The sequence below is a fragment of the Crinia signifera genome, chromosome 5 (assembly GCF_055691185.1).
Source record: "Crinia signifera chromosome 5, ASM5569118v1, whole genome shotgun sequence".
NCBI classification, from domain to species: domain Eukaryota; kingdom Metazoa; phylum Chordata; class Amphibia; order Anura; family Myobatrachidae; genus Crinia; species Crinia signifera.
Window position 1 is genome coordinate 33970467 of NC_139221.1, and position 12302 is coordinate 33982768.

The 12302-nt window shown below is 44.4% G+C and overlaps 1 long non-coding RNA gene across 1 annotated transcript; it reads right to left on the reverse strand.

Moving 5' to 3' along the window:
- Positions 1-3090: 3090 nt before the first annotated feature.
- Positions 3091-10561, reverse strand: LOC146080087 (uncharacterized). Its single transcript, XR_014474796.1, has 2 exons — positions 10130-10561; positions 3091-5812 (listed from the first exon to the last, which is right to left on the reverse strand). It is a non-coding gene; the product is annotated as an uncharacterized LOC146080087 (long non-coding RNA).
- Between the last annotated feature and the right edge of the window lie 1741 nt (positions 10562-12302).

Here is a 12302-nt window from a genome sequence, read left to right on the forward strand (position 1 = left end):
CAGTTGTTGGTTTTCTTTGCACATTAAACAGTATATGTGTAGATTGTTTATAATCTTTTACACAGGGTGTAATACAAACCATTGCACTTAAATTGCTGTAAGGGTTAATGTGTGCAATGCATGTGTTAGGCATGCTTGTAAGGATATATTGGCATTTAATTGATTCCAATTCCAAATAAGCAGTTTTTTATGAGGATAGGTAATTGAATAAGTGGGTCATGTGATGTCTTGCAGAAGATACTTAATAGTGGGTTGTTTGGCGTAAATACTCCGCTTACGGGCGGTAGCACCGCTTGGCTCCCGGTCGGATGCGGTATTTCCGAGCATACTCTGTAATACTCTGTAATACCGTGCATAATCGGAGTGTTTCTCCCGCACACGCATGGTTTGTATGTCATCCGTAAACACGCCCTGTTCTTAAAGAGTGAGTCCGTCCGAATGCGGAGGACACGTGGGCGTTTCTACGGACGATGGCCGCATGCGGCAAAACACCGTGGCGTGCGGACCGCTCCGTAAGAATGCGGGAATATCCGCACCGATCTGAATAAGGGCCCAAGTCATAGAGTACCGTGCCATAGTTTACCCTGCAGATTAGTCCCAGCACAATAAAGTACTGCAAATATACAGAAATAATAAAGTCCTACAGTGTGGAAGTGTGGGGGTCCTGCAGTGTGGCTTACTATGAAGTGTGGGGGTCCTGCAGTGTGGCTAACTATGATTTGAAGGTCTTGTAATGTGGCTTACCATGAACCGGGGGTCCTGCGGTGTGGCTTACTATGAATTGGGGATCCTGCAATGTAGCTTACTATGAATTGATGGACCTGCAGAGTTAAATACTATGAATTGGAGGTCCTGCAATGTGGCATACTGTGAATTGGAGGTCCTGCAGTGTGGCTTACTATGAATTGGGGGTCCTTCAATGTGGCTTACTATGAATTGGGGATCCTGAAGTGTGGCTTACTATGAACCAGGGGTCCTGCGGTGTGGCTTACTATGAATTAAAGGTCTTGTAATGTGACTTACTATGACTCGGGGGTCCTGCGGTGTGGCTTACTATGAATTGGGGGTCCACAGCCTGCTGCGAGTCACACCGGCTGCAGAATCTGTTGGATCGCATCCAAGCCATGCTGGCTTGGCAGGGATCACATGCGATATATCGGATGCAATCCTGCCATCCAGGAAGGTCCCGGGCGGCTTGAGGGGGGATTGGCTGGTGACTTCTCCGCTTGGAGAAGTTGCAGCCAAATATGGGGGCCTTCACATTATGGACCCAATACAGACCTGATTGTATGGCATGGATTGCACAGCATGGATTGTACGGTGGCCGATAACCGATACACTACGCAAGTGTAAGGTTGGCAGTACGCATGCCCGAGGCTGTGCTGCAACAAAATCCTGCTACTTTTTTTATCCGCAAGCCGTTCACAAGGTGATTGACAGGAAGCAGGCGTCTGGGGGTGGAAACCGGCCTTTTAGTGGGAATACTAAGAAAAACGCAGGCGTGCCTACGAAAATGCTGGGCGTGTCTGGTAAAATGCTAGGCTGTTTTAGGGGAGGGGGTGTGACATCAGCTCCAGGCCGGAAATGAAGTTATTACTAACTGTCACATAGCTGGTGCACAGCTGTATTCATTACTAACTGTCACATTCCCCAGGTCACCTAGCTGGTGCACAGCTGTAGTCATTACTAGCTGTCACATTTCCCAGGTCGTCTAGCTGGTGCGCAGCTGTAGTCATTACTAACTGGGACATGTCCCAGGTCACCTAGCTGGTGCACAGCTGTAATCATTACTAGCTGTCACATTTCCCAGGTCACCTAGCTGGTGCTCAGCTGTAGTCATTACTAACTGTCACATTTCCCAGGTCACCTAGCTGGTGCACAGCTGTAGTCATTACTTACTGTCACATTTCCCAGGTCACCTAGCTGGTGCACAGCTGTAGTCATTACTGTCACATTTCCCAGGTCACCTAGCTGGTGCACAGCTGTAGTCATTACTAACTGTCACATTTCCCAGGTCACCTAGCTGCTGCACAGCTGTAATCATTACTAGCTGTCACATTTCCCAGGTCACCTAGCTGGTGCACAGCTATAGTCATTACTAACTGTCACATTTTCCCAAGTCACCTAGCTGGTGCACAGCTGTAGCCATTACTAACTGTCACATTTTGAAACCTGCTGCATTCATTCCTACTATAGATCCACAGGTTGTCTGAGAAACATGAACTGTTGGTAGATCTTGAGGACAGGTTTGCCTAGGCCTGTTCTAGAACAACCCTCACTTTATGTGCTGCAAAGATGAAAAAATGACAGCTGCTGACAAAGATCTGGAGAGAGAAGGGGAGCGGTGCAGAGACTGTTCATGCTGATAACAAAACCTCTAGGAGACAGTCAGCAAAGCCTAAATGTGTGGACAGTGATGATGGTACTTGTTTGTAATGTATCATGAAGGCACATCACATACAGGCATATTTATCATTCTCTACGTGCAGGATATTAAGGCTCCCTCAGATGTACAGTGCAGGAATTGCATCCGATGCCTACAATATCTTTCCGGAGTCCCTCCATTTCCGACCATAGATCATACTTGTCTACCCTCACAGAATGGCCAGGGGGCTACCGACATGTGCAGCTGTATATTAGTCCAGTAGTGCTGCCCTGTGCTACTGGATATTAGTCCAGTAGCGCTGCCCTGTGCGACCATATATAAGTCCAGTAGTACTGTCCTATGCTTCCAAATATAAGTCCAGTAGTGCTGCCCTATGCTTCCATATATAAGTGTAGTAGTGCTGGCCTGTGCAGCCGTATATATATATATATATATATATATATATATATATATAAGTCCCAGGGCCGGTGCAAGGCACCGGAGCGCCCCAGGCTAGTCGGGGTGGGGGCGCCCCGGTGCCGGGGGGAGGGGGGGTGGTACCTGTGTAAAAAAATTGCTGCCCCGGTGTTGGGAAATCGATCATGCGCCGATGTATCGATTTCCTTATCTATTAATTACCTTATTTGACCTCAGTGTGAAGACCCCTTAGAGCTCCGTGAGAGTGTAACCTTATATGATATGACCAGTAACGATGACCACAGATACAAGGTTTAGCTCTGATTTAATGATGACAAAACGACATATTTATACATAACATACAGTGCTGGTTCAATTACATGATTGGTTAATATTTGGTGCAGAGGTAGGGGAATAACAGCATAGAGGTGGGGTGGCTTATACGTCGCCTTACAGGGGAGTGTAGCATTCGTAAGTTATGAGAAATCACAGAATGTACTATTCCTGACGAAAGTTACAAAGTACGGGCTAGCAAGCGAGAACTGGAAACAAGCCAGAACATAACTTCTTGAGATAAGCAAGAACAGAGACTATAACACAGAGAAACAAGATGGCTGATTAACCCTTCAAAGAGAAACAAGATGGCTGATTAACCCTTCAATCCCCTCTTAGAATCAATGTCCTTTTTAGACAATTTGATTCTTGTAGATGGCATCTTGTTTGGTACGGTGAATTTTGACATATTCACCATAATCTTCTGGTGAGGGAGGGCTTTTGGCAAGATCAGTGTACATAGCAGGTGTTACATTATCCAGGTACTTGGAACCAATCTTCTTGCATATGGGAAAGACACAATATCCTACTATCATAAGTACAATAATTACAATGAGGATAAATATGCCTATTTGTGTTAGTGCGTGTTTCCAATCATTTAACCATCCGAACCAGCTACTCCAGGGGTCCGTGATACCTGAGTTCTTCTTGAGTTCGATGGATAAATTTTCTAGATGTTTAATAGCTAGGGTAGTTTTTCCATTAGGACCTGTGTTGTCTGGGATATAAGTACAGCATCCATTAACCTTACCTATGTACACACAGGTTCCTCCTTTCTCGGCAAGCATCATATCTAAAGCCATGCGATTCTGAAATGTCATTTGTGATGTAGCTTCTAACTGTTCAGCAATACCTTTCAAAGCGTCCCTAGTATCATTAACGAAGCGCTGTTGATTATAATATATGTAATTTATCCAGTTCACATTTTTATTGATGGTTACCTGGGGAAGCAGGGACTCGAAGCCGGCAGCGACCTCATCACGAGCCTTAAATTCTTTAGGAACTCCCCGGGGAACACCAATAGTGTCTATGTATATGTGTGGATCGAAGCTTTCCTTTGGAGCTTCTCTTTTGTTTCTGGAGTTTGTGGTAGGTTTATTTGTGGGAGGAGGCTCAGACAAATCGGCTGGGAGAATGTGTATGGGCATAATGATCTTTGCCAGGGCACACTCTCCTTTCCAAGGATTGTCCAGCTTTGTCCTGAGTCTCATGTCTCCACAAATAAAATAAATGTCTCCTAATGATTTTTTCATGGTGGGTATACTGATATGTCTTCGTTCAGCACAATACCCATCAGGAAACAATTTCAGATCTACAGTGTTTTGTGCAGTGCTGTTTGAGTAATAACATGTATAATTACCAGGATAAATGGTTATGGTACTACCAGGATTGGTATTCTTTACCATTATGGGATATTCTTTCTTCCATTGTTCACATTTGGTTTCTTCTACAATAGTATCAGTATACAGGCTAAAGAAACATTTATCTTGGTCTGAAGGTATGTGTATGGGCACCGTACCCAAGTGGGGTCTGGATTTTCCACACACATAACAATCAGTTTGATTAACTTTACGTGCATTATATTTCATCCATTCTAGCCAATAATTTACGTCAGATAACCCAGTCTCTATGGCTATAGTGTCTTCGTAAGTGGGGTTGTTAATGGCTAACATTTCATTAAAAGTAGTGACATGTGGTTTAAAGAATGATGGTGGTGTTTTAGGTTTTACAGTGGTTTTGAGGGCGGTGTATTCTGGGTTATCATACATGTCTTTTAAATGAAATCTTCCCCTTGGGCCCCCGCTTTCTCCTGATTGATATTTACCCATGACATATAGTCCGGCATCGCCGGGGGCCGGGTTTTCTAGGTTAATGATAAATTGGCTATTGCAAGTGCCCTTTTTTCGTAGGGACATACGGGTTAGTAAGGATCGACCATGGGACCATTTCTGGAGGCCAACATCGGGGTGATATCCCCAGTTTTGGCTGATATCAAAGGCAGTGGTATCTGCTCTAGTGTTCCACCCAACAGCCCCCCATGAGTTGCAAGAATCTCCCCAGTAAGTACTAGTGACACAGATATATACGTGACTTACAGCGTGTGGTGTGTGGTGGATGTTACACAGCCAGGGCAGCGGTGGTTCTCCTCGATTCCCGCCTTGATTGTTTGAACAAGATACAATATCACAATAAGAAAATATAAAAGTAGCGACAGTCGTGCTAGAAGAATTATACCAGAAGGTAAAGCGTCCATCATTTTGGGTTATATCAACTTCAGCAAAACAATTATAAAGAACAAGCCCGAGTAAAATCACTAGGGCTAAGGTGGGGGGAGTCATATCCTGTAGCGTCGTCCTCGGCTTCAGAATGTTGTACCCCTGATTCCTCGTCACCTCCAGCCGGCAGGTCTTCTCCAGGTTGGAGGTCAGAGCCACTGGCCCCCGTTATTACCTCTCTCGTCCCGTCTGTGTCAGTCTCGGGATCGGTGTCGACCTCTATGTTGACGTGTGGTGGAGGTGGAATTTTCTTCACTCTGGATGCATGGATCCACGTTGGTCCTTCGTCGGTGAGGACAGCCGTCCTGGTAACCGCGACCACTTCTGTTTCTGGACCGTAGGTGAAATCTCCTGGATGTTTATTTCTGGGTAGGATCTTTACAACGACCTTGTCTCCAACCCTAAATGGGTGAGTGGGTATCTGTGGATGAGAAGGATTCTTAAAGATAACATTTTGTTCAACTTCATTAAGTTTCTGTATTAGGGATCTGACATACTCTTCTCTTATTATTTCTAAGTCTCCTTCTGTGGTAACTAAAGGGTTCTTTGCCCAGGGAGTGGGGAAAGGTCTGCCCATCAGTACTTCAAAGGGGGAGTAACCTAGAGTCTTTTGTGGAGTCATTCTCTGTGGGTGATATGGAATGTGAAACTTCCATTCTATTTGCAGTGCTTTGACTAGTTCTGCTGTGACTTTGGCTGTGAAGGCTGAACCTTTATCGCTATTGATTTGGAGCGGGCATCCTCAGCGCGGAATGATCTCTCGCGTGAGTATGCGGGCTACTGTTTTTGCATCTTCTGATTTAGTGGGATAAGCTTCCTGCATTATTGATATGTGTAAAATCTATTTGAAGATGTGTGAATGGTGTGGTTGGGTATTCTAGATGTTGGTGTCTTGCTTTATTTGGGTTGTTTGGGTTGTTTCTAAGACACACTATACATCTACTGATGTACTGTTTTACAAGTTCTTTGGCATTAGTAATGTAGAAATCATTGGAGAGGAGTAAAGTAGTTGTTACTATACTATGGTGTCCTACTCCGTGGTAATGTACTATGAACAATGATGCACTGGTTTGGGGTATACATGGTTCCCCCTCTTTGCAGATTAATCCAGTCCGTGGATTCTTCTGCAATATTGGATATGTTCAATCTGATAGATCTGAATTAGAGGCAGCAGCCTGTAATTCTGTCAGTAGGTATGTATCATCTAGCGAAGGAGGCGAGATGACAGCAAGAGTGAGGTTATATGTTGCTGTAGTGGCAGCACGTTTAGCAGCGGTATCAGCGAGAGCGTTGCCTTTGCTGATGTCATCCTTTCCTCCAGTGTGTGCTTTACAATGAAGGATGGCAATTTGAGATGGTAATGTAATTGCGTGTAAGAGATCTGTGATGAGTTGCGCATGTGATATGCCTTTCCCATCAGCGCCAGTGAAGCCTCGGCGTTGCCTGAACAACTCCGTAAGCGTATTTGGAGTCTGTGTAAATTGTGACAGGTTTGTTTTTTGTAAATGTGACAAGCTCGAGTGAGTGCAATGAGTTCTGCAGCTTGTGCTGACTGTAAGGGGACTGTCTTTGCTTCAAGGGTGGTGTTTGGAAGTTTAACCACTGCATATCCTGCCTGGTACGTGTTGTCATTGGGACGGCTGCAGGAGCCGTCAACAAATATTATGTCGGCATCGGGGATAGGCACAGTCGACATATCTTGTCTGGGTGAAGTTTCTGAGTCAATTGTCAGAGTACAGTCATGTTGAGGCGGCGCCTCGTCGTCAGGTCCTTTAAGACCTAAAAGTGCGTTTAGTACAGGGACAGGTCCTTCTGAGTTTGTTGCGTATTTTACAGTGAGAGAAGGATTCCCTAGTAGGAGTACTTCATAGCCGCTGAGTCTTTGGGCAGACATGTGTTGTGTGTGTAGACCTTTGAGGATGGAGAGGACATTATGTGTGGTATGTAACACAGTAGGATGTCCTAATGTAAGTGATGTGGACATCTCAACAACCATTGCACAGGCAGCCAGTGCTCGAAGACAAGCTGGCATTCCTTGCACAGTGACAGGCATTACTTTTGAAAAAAAATGCGACAGGGCGCATTTTGCCTCCGTGAAGTTGGGTCAGTACACCCGCCATAGTTGTACATGTGTCCCTTGCAAACAAGTGAAATGATAACATATAGTCCGGGAGACCAAGCGCGGGACTCTGTACTAACATTTCTTTCAATTTTTTAAATGCAGAATACATTTCATCTGACCATTGTATAACCTTGGGTTTGTCTTTGAGTGTGCATTGTCTCAAGATATTATCATAGTAGGAACAATCAGAAATCCACTGTCTGCAGTAACTTACCATACCCAAGAAAGACAACATATCCTTCTGGGTAGTTGGGGTGACCAGGCCCAATACAGACTGTATGCGTTGTGGACTGATTTTCCTTTCTCCCTCAGAGAGTACAAAACCCAGGTAATTGACATGCGTTTTACACCATTGCAATTTTGCTCTTGACACTTTGTGTCCACATTAACAATGAAATTCCATTTAACCGGCTGGCCTCCTCGGTGACACTACAGAGAAGCAGATCATCTGCATACTGTAGCAGGACAGAACTATGGGGGGGGTGCCATGGAGCCAATGTGGCTTGGAGGACTATGCTATAGACCACGGGAGAGTCAATATAGCCTTGGGGTAAACGACACCACATTAATTGTTTACCTTTAAATGAAAAAGCAAAGAGTAATTGGGTCTCTGTGTCAATAGGAATACTTGAAAAACGCATTTTTTTTTTTTTTTTTAAGTCTATGACACTAAAGAAAGCTGCGTTTGCAGGGATGGCTGAGATGAGTGAATTGATGTCAGGTACTATGGGTGCAATAGGAACAGTCTTTTGCAGTTCACCATCATAGTTAAGGGAACATAGAACACTGGTAGTGGCCCCACTGTCCACCAGGAAGGACAGTCCCTCATCATCTACATATAATGTGATGAGGGGAGAATCTTCCCAGTGAGTAGTGAACTGTACAAAAGATGGAATACCCTCCTCCGGGCCCCGTCAATGGGTAGGGTCGGTCCAGTCAACTCTGAAAAGTACGCTTTCTTGAGGTGGTGTAGGACCCTGTCGGGAAAGCCCTTGTTGGGGTCTTGGCGTGCAAGGTTGTTGTGGTTTCCGAGAAGGGAAAGGGCAATCTCTAGCCCAGTGTGTGTTCTGGCCACAGTTGAAACAAGTAGTCTGTTTATGAACTGCGCCAGTGTTGTTGTAATCCCTGGTGTATGGTGGTGCACGAAAGGTTTGGTTCTGTGGAGGCCTTAAAGGTCTCCTGTTACTTTGTGGGGGTCCCCTATTTTGTCTATTGGGCGGACCCTTATTACTGTTCTGGAAGTTGTGAGTAGAGGAAACTGCAGTTTTCCTCATGTCAAAACAACCAGCTGATTCTTTCTCATACAAATGATCACTGAATTGTGGGCATGTCTCGTTAGGTAGGGGAGGTGGATATGTTACAGTCTTTTTACTTTGTTTTGAATCCATGTTTATGTACAGTTCTATTATGATTCCGTGTGAATGTTTTCCACTTTTTGATTTGTTGTTGATGACTATAATCTTCACTAAGATCTATGAAGTTTAGAATCTGGCTACTTTCTGGTAATTGTTTTATTTGTTCAATAGATTTTGGGCAAATAATGGGATAGGTGAAAAGATTGATTGGTAGATCTGTCACGAAGAAAGGATAGAGTTGATCAATATATTTACTGGTGATTTCTGTGCGTAAGTGACAACCTACTATGAGGACTGCCTCACACACAGTGCCATTAGAGAATGTTTTAATTGTGGATTTAAATCTTATCCTTTGTTTGTTGACAGATACCAATATTGGATAATATTCTGGATTCTTATACCACAATATTAAACTACTTTGGCAACTATTGCAATTTCCTATCGGTGGACATTCATAATCTGACATGTAATATGAGAGCGTGAAAAGATTCAAAGTGTATTAGATCAGGGGCACCGTCACAGAGAGGCAGGTAAAACCTGTTGCAGCAGACTGTGAGGGTTAGTCTTTATCCAAACACTTATAGAATCATGTATTCACTTTAGACATCTCATAAATTGTTATTTATATATGGTTTGTTAGTGGAACCACAGACTGTCTACGTGACAGTGGATAGAGTCCAGTGGTTATAATGTGAAAACTGTATATGAAGCCTCACGTTGCGTTACTCCGAAGGGGAGAACATAAGTCCGCAAGTCTGTTGGCATACAGTAATCAATGAGACAATAGAGTTATTGTGCGTGAACTTACCAACCGCACGGTTTACAAAGAAATACAGATATCACAAGTGTGTATACTTACCAATCACACAAGGATATTGAAATAAGAAAAACTTATACTTCAAACTAAACATAGTAAAGAAATTTGGCCAATGAAATAGTGGGTGTTCAAAATGAGGTTCTATTTGGATAAAGACCCGTGGTCTCTTCGTACACCAAGTACGGTATCTGATCCTAGATCAGTGTGTACACAAAACAAAGATAGAAGATTTTAACTTCTATGAACTGACATCCGATATCCCCCAGGGATAGAGTCATAGGTTCAGGATCGAGTTTGTCCGTAACCTCACAGCGGTCTCAGATTAGACTTTTGGAGTCTGCTGACAACCGTGTAGGAATGAACTTCGAATCCCGCGGCGAGCCCCCAGCTCTGTTGGGAAATCGATCATGCGCCGATGTATCGATTTCCTTATCTATTAATTACCTTATTTGACCTCAGTGTGAAGACCCCTTAGAGCTCCGTGAGAGTGTAACCTTATATGATATGACCAGTAACGATGACCACAGATACAAGGTTTAGCTCTGATTTAATGATGACAAAACGACATATTTATACATAACATACAGTGCTGGTTCAATTACATGATTGGTTAATATTTGGTGCAGAGGTAGGGGAATAACAGCATAGAGGTGGGGTGGCTTATACGTCGCCTTACAGGGGAGTGTAGCATTCGTAAGTTATGAGAAATCACAGAATGTACTATTCCTGACGAAAGTTACAAAGTACGGGCTAGCAAGCGAGAACTGGAAACAAGCCAGAACATAACTTCTTGAGATAAGCAAGAACAGAGACTATAACACAGAGAAACAAGATGGCTGATTAACCCTTCAAAGAGAAACAAGATGGCTGATTAACCCTTCACCCGGCGTCCCTGCAGTGCTGGGGCGGTCAGGGGTGTCCGTGCCGTAGGGGTTCCTGCGGCGCCAGTTCGCTGGAGGTGAGGGGCGAACTGCCGCCCTCCAGGTGCCGGCGCCCTAGGCAAATGCCTAGAGCTGCCTAGTGGTGGCGCCGGCCCTGATAAGTCCAGTAGTGCTGCCTTGCGCTGCTGTATATTAGTTCAGTAGTACTGATCTGTGCAGCCATTTATAAGTCCAGTAGTGCTGCCCTGTGCAGTCATATATAAGTGCAGTAGTACTGTCCTGTGCTTCCATATCTAAGTCCAGTAGTGCTGCCCTGTGCTGCTGTATATAAGTCTAGTAGTGCTGCCCTGTGCAGTCATATATCAGTGTAGTAGTACTGTCCTGTGCTTCCATATCTAAGTCCAGTAGTGCTGCCCTGTGCAGTCATATATAAGTGCAGTAGTACTGTCCTGTGCTTCCATATCTAAGTCCAGTAGTGCTGCCCTGTGCTGCTGTATATAAGTCCAGTAGAGCTGCCCTGTGCAATCATATATAAGTGCAGTAGTACTGTCCTGTGCTTCCATATCTAAGTCCTGTAGTGCTGTCCTGTGCAGCCATATATAAGTCCAGTAGTGCTGTCCTGTGCTGCCATATATAAGTCAAGGAGTTCTGAGCTTTGCAGCTATATATAAATTTGGTAGAGCTGCCCTGTGGTGCCTTATATAGGTCCAGTAATGCTGTCCTGTGCTGCCATATATAAGGAGTTCTGCGCTGTGCAGCCATATAGTTTGGTAGAGCTGCCCTGTGGTGCCTTGTATAGGTCCAGTAGTGCTGTCCTGTGCTGCCATATATAAGTCCAGGAGTTCTGCGCTGTGCAGCCATATATATATATATATCTGGTAGTGCTGTCCTGTGCTGCCGTATATATTGTTAAATTGCGTTCCCAGGAATTTATATTTCTTACCCTTAAGATTTTGCAGAAGCAGCTAGAGAAAGTGAAGGAGGAGCTAAAATGGAGCGCTTCCACTAAGTATGTGGGACGTGTAGCCCTTCATTCTCTTTGCCAGGATTCAAGGGTGGTCAATCTGTTGAAATCACAACACTACATTTCGGCCACCGTGCTTGATCCTAGGTTTAAAGCTTATGTTGTTTCTCTCTTTTTGGCGGACACAAGTCTGCAGAGGATCAAAGAATTGCTAGTTCTAAAATTGTCAGATCAAGTAGAATGTGACACGGCAACTGCTCCTCCTTCATGGAGATGTTGCATGGCAGTCAGGAGCAAGTTTGGACATCTGGGCCGGACTGAAGGAGCTGCCTACAATTACTAACATGTAGACAGTAGGTCTGTCACTGTATATGATGCTGTCACCATTGAATGAATGGTGAAGAATTACATTGGTGACAGCATCCAAGTAGACATGTCAGACAGTCTGTACCTGTACTGGCAGGGAAAAGGAGGAATTTCTAGGCCCCTGAACGAACTGGCTTTATATTACCTAAGTTGTCCCCCCTCCATGTACTCCAAAAGTTTTTAGTGCAGCCGGGAACCTGGTCAGCGAGCTGCGTAGGAAGTTGCATCCACAAAATGTGGAGAAGATGATGTTCATCAAAATTAATTATAAATGACTCCAGGAAGACCTGTAATTGTCTCCAGAAAGTACAGAGAGACCTGTGATGGTGGATTCCAGCAGGCAAAAATTAATACTCTATGAGGATAATGATGCACACACTGAAGGGGGTGAGGAATTGGTGGATGA